At 35.8% G+C, this 5274-nt stretch overlaps 1 long non-coding RNA gene across 1 annotated transcript; it reads left to right on the top strand.

Moving 5' to 3' along the window:
* Window positions 1–3030: 3030 nt before the first annotated feature.
* Window positions 3031–4172, top strand: LOC110902742. The gene is made up of 2 exons (XR_002571382.1): window positions 3031–3091; window positions 4018–4172. It is a non-coding gene; the product is annotated as an uncharacterized LOC110902742 (long non-coding RNA).
* The last annotated feature ends 1102 nt before the right edge of the window (window positions 4173–5274 follow it).

The following is a 5274-nucleotide window of genomic DNA, read 5'->3' as shown; positions in this document are numbered from 1 at the left end:
ATGGGACATAATCAAATACGAATGTATGTAAACTGGATAATGGTGAGCATAAGATAAACCGACGCATAAATGACGTAATAAGTCATAAAGTCGGAAAACGTGTCCGAAAAGAAACGAATGTAGCCTTAGACTACGGTCAAGGTCAAAGATAATATCAAGACGAAAATAAATGATGTTAAACAAAAACATGGTGCCTTGACACCAAACATGAAATTTTAAGAATGTCATGAGTAAGGAATGATCTACGGGATCAATATAACCTTTGGGGTTATAAACAATGGAAAGGTCTATGAGGATAAAACGACCCACGGGTCATGATTAGAAAGAAATTATAAGAACTTCGCCCTAAAGAGGTGAAAGTTTAAACAAAATAGCCCATGAGGCTAAGTGATAAAACCTACGGGTTAATTAGATAAAGCGAGGGAATCAGTTGAGAATCCCCGCATAAAACTAAGATTGTAAAAGAATAAATTTTGGACTGTCAATATCCCGGTATGGATAATTGAAAAAGGTTAAAAGGAAGACGCTAAACTAAAACTTCGGTTTTGGTAAGAAATAACGTTTCTACGAAAATGTATTATGATAGACGTATAAACGGTAAACATGAAAGATATAAGTCTTGACACTGATTGGTGCAAGGCGATATATTCGAAAGGTAATATTTTCGGAAATAAAAAGTTGATATGAAATTTAGAATGACGTGACATGATCACGGTCAAGAAATGCAATGTGAGGTAGAATCACATTATAACTAAGCGAGCGGTGAAAGTAGCTGGACTAATAAGTCTAGTTGGTGAGATCGGTTAAGGTCATTTAAATAAATTTGGTTGCTTGTAAGTGGTAGATTCGGTAAAACTGAACCGAATAAATAAATTTGAAAACAAAAGAATTTGTGGCTAAAAGTGAAGGATTTCACTAAAGACCTTTAAACGGGTCAAAGTAACGAATTCATAAAGAATTCGATAGTATATGAAAGCGATGGATATCGCTAACTTAACTAAACTAGTGGGAATAACGAGATTACGTTATTTTAAGTTGCACTATGTCGTATGAGATACGTAGACAATTAGTGACCAAAAAGATGTTACCATACTTATCTGGTAATACTAACAAATGGTTAAAGGTATAAGTAATGTTTAAGGGATTTCTCGGATCAAATACATTGAGTTTAAACTCAATGAATTACGTAAGAAAAGGTTTCGAGGACGAAACCTCTTTAAGGGGGGTAGACTTGTAACACCCCGAAAACGGGTTTGTTAATTAAACCCCGTAAATACTAAAGACGGGGAAAATACCGTTAGTGGTAAAAGTAAACTGGCAAGTATTAATAATCCTAATATTTATTTAAAGTGAATAAGATCTTTCAAGAAAATAGGAAGATAAAAGGCCCGATTTAACGGGACTTAAAGTAAAACGGGTTATGATTTCCCGAACATACTAAACTGACTAGGAAATAAATAACCTAGTTAGTTGGTTGTCTTGTGTTAAAGCATGAATAAAGTTAAATTGCCAAAGATTTAAGTTAAACAAAAGGGGAGGGACCAATGTTGTTAAATTCGAAACTAATATTATTAGTTTTAAAACAAAAAAATAAAACCAAACCCCTCAAATGGAGGTCCTGGTCGAACAAGAACACAGGGGGCGACACTGGCTCCCCACCAAACCCTAGTGCATGTCAAATTTGATCAAACTGAAGGTTCAATTCAGTCTCAAATCAAGTTCTAAACACGAATTAGTGATCACCTCACTAAGGGATCGCAAGGTATGCAAAATTCCAGTATTTTGATTTATCTCAAGTTCTAGGTTAATTGTGAAAAACTGAAATTTAGCTTGATTTTATCATGCATGAATGAAATTAGAAGGGATATGGTGTCTAGGGATGAACCCTAGGTGAAATCTTGTTAAAAGATTTCATGTTAATTATAGAGTTCATAATCACCATTGTAGTTGATTAATGAACTTGGAGAAAACTTGATAAACCCTAGAATTGATGATCTTGTTCTAGCATAATCTGAATTTAAGAGTAAAATTCAGAAATATGGATGTTAAGACTTGTGTAAAATTGTTTAATTGAAGTTAATTTAGATGATAATTACAAGTCATAAACTTGGTTTTGATGATATAAAAATCTGACCCGCTAGGTGTTTGATGAAACGCCTAAGTGAGGATTAAAATGCTAAAAGTTGGGTAAAAATGCAGATTTGATTATTTTAAAGAATTATGCGTTAAAGCTTATGAAAAAGGGGTTTAGGATGATTTAATGAAATTTATGTTGTATTGGTGTTTATAAACACCATACTAACTTGTATGAAAGAACTACTTGAACAAAAAGGGAAATTGTTAAGAATTCATACTTGATTTGAAGTGGGTCTTGACATGAGAATTAAACTCATGATTTATGATTTAGTTCAATAAGAAAGTAGTCAAAGATTCATAAGGTGTGAAAGTCATGATTTAGAATGACTAATCTAACAACCTTGTGAATGATGGATGATAGTAGGTGCTTAACAAGCTAGGTGAAGCTTGGGGAGAAAGCGGGTTGATCGAAGCAAGTGAGAAAAGAAAAAAAAGCGTAATTCGGATGCAAGGTAAGTGTAATTTACACACTTATGTAGAATACTCGTTTATTCAATACGTTGTAAACGGATAACGATTGTTTTGGAAATATGGATTTTTGTTAAGATTACCTTGTAGTGTAATCTAATAATGGGGGAAAAATGACAAAAACGGAAATTGGTCAAATGCCGACTAGTGTAAATAAAGGTTAAAAGGATACTCATAGCGTAAGCCGAAATGGGTTGAATTTTGTAAGAAAAGAGTTTAAAGAAAAAGGGTATGTTAATAAAATCCGGGATGAATGGACGTATAGATTGGAAATCAAAAACGATGTTTTGATTAAATAGATAACGTTGGGCATGTAGTCCAAACGGGTCGAATGGTGTTGATAACACCATTTGACAATATCGACTAATATGGTTGTCAAGTCTTATGCTAACAGGACCGATTAGCAAAATCGGATGATTTCATCACTATTGATTGTGTGATAATGAAAACAAGGTATGAATCGGGTCTACTTGTTGATCCGGGACAGGTACGCATATTCATGTTGTAGTTAAAAATGCTATTTTGTTCGAATAAATGGGAAAGAGAGTCCTTAGTAGTAAAGAGAATAAAATCGACCAAAATGCCCTCGTTGGCTAATTGGAACAAACAACCTTAAAAGCTGTTTGGAAACGAGTTTTATGATACGGTAAATACTTAGAATAAGTATAGAAGCTGAAAGAGGTATTATTTTTAGTCAAACGACACTATTTGAGTTTTGCCGTAAAATATTGATTCTAGAGGTAAAATTTTGGTTATATAAAATCACCACAATAAACTCACCTTAAATACAGTCGAGGTGGGGTATTATAGGGTAAGAAATGTGGTGATGGAATGCTAGAAGCAATCAAAAGCGATTTTAGGCTCGAAAGTGCTTAAATAACCTTAACGGGTCAAAATAAGCATACAAGCGAAAGCGGGTTTAAATTGTGTTATAAACCTATGATTAGAACCTAATATGGTAGGTAACATTAATTTATAGAAGTGTATGTAATATAGGAATCAAACAAATACGTTTGTTTGATAAAATGCATAAACGGGTTAAAATTCGGTAAAAAGGTAACGAGTCAAAGGCTTATAAGTCTCAAAATTTCTTATGTTGGACGTAGGATTTTAACTCCATAAGATGGAGGATTAAATTACGGACACGTAGGAAAAAGAATCGGGTAAAACGGATCAATAACGAAGAAGTTATGGCCGTTTCCGTAAAAACTGGCATAGCTGATCTGAACTGCAACCTGCTGGAAACTGGTTTCCCAGGCGACACGCGAAGGAACAACCTGGTTCCTCCGCGACACGCGACAGAACCCTGAATTAGCGAAAAAATTTTATTTTAATCAGTTTCGCTTCCCGTACTCGTTTAAATATGTTCTAAGTTACATATGACTAATCCAACTCATGTTTTATGAGTTTCAGGTATGATTTTAGCACCGGAGGATGATCAAGCACAACGAAGAACCGAACACGATCAAGAAATAAGCTTCCGCACTATGTATCGTTGTTTTGTTAAATGACGAACTCAAACATGTTATCTTGTATAGTTTTAATTCTGTAAATAAAGTTTAATGAAACCCGTATTTTCAATGTATTTAAATTCTAATTACCCGTTTATTTTCGTAAATTATACGAAAATTGTTAAATAATAATAAGGGTGTTACACAAAATTCTACAGAAAGGTGAACACGGGGCTGTGCTAGTTAAGCACGGGGCCGTGTCCAAAGTACTGTTTCATTAAAATAAGCTATTTCTGGTTTATTTTCGTAGAATGTCGAGTGAAAATAGTGGAACATCTTCCGTGCATTCAATAAACAGTCGAAGAGGGAGAAGGCCTCCCATTGAAGCTACCCTTGTACACTACGTCATGGCACTACGGGAAGCTCTCGATGAAATGACTTCGGTAGAGGAGGTCCTAATAGACCGTATAAATTATCTTATGGTGGGGCTGGAAAATAGTTTTCAAGAAATTAACCTCTTGCACCAGAGGTTAAATATTCTTGTAACACCTCCCATGGAACCCGTCCTCCCTTAAGAGGATTGGAACCTAGCACTTGGAATCAACAACCCTACCGGATGGGATGACATTCCAGCGGAGCCTCCCCTTGAAGATCTACAAGAAGTCCCGGTGGAAGTTGCACCTCCTCAAACCGACGCCAACGAGCCCTCCTTCCTCCTCCCAAGGGAGATAGAGGAGTGGCTCGCCGACATATGAGGAGTCCATGCCCGGAGGAAGGAGTTCTATGAAGCCGCATCCAACCAAGAATATTATCTTCTTGGAAATTTTGCTAATTAAAATAACTAGTAGGCTAGAACTCCTTGGTTTAAGCTTCGTGTGCTTACTTATCTAACTTACTAGCATTTTAGGATAATGTAATTCTCTCTATGATGGTTTTTAATGAAATGATGGTTTTAAGGTTTGGATGATGTTGTAATAAATAAAACACACTCGGGATGGTGAAGGATAACAATGGAAATGAGAAACATCACCCCATACACGAAAACAGGGCCATCCGATAACAAATTCTTCATTACAGTAAGTTCAGCACGGGCCGTGTCCGCCCAACACGGCCCCGTGCTGAACAATCTGCAGAAAATCGCCCAGTTCAGGTAACTGGACACGGGCCGTGTTCATTGAACACGCCCACGTGTCCAGGCTTCTGTTTCTTTTTATTAATT

This window comes from Helianthus annuus, chromosome 13 (genome assembly GCF_002127325.2).
Source record: "Helianthus annuus cultivar XRQ/B chromosome 13, HanXRQr2.0-SUNRISE, whole genome shotgun sequence".
Lineage (NCBI taxonomy): Eukaryota > Viridiplantae > Streptophyta > Magnoliopsida > Asterales > Asteraceae > Helianthus > Helianthus annuus.
The sequence above is the reverse complement of the archived record's forward strand: the minus strand, read 5'-3'. Positions and strand labels throughout refer to the sequence as shown.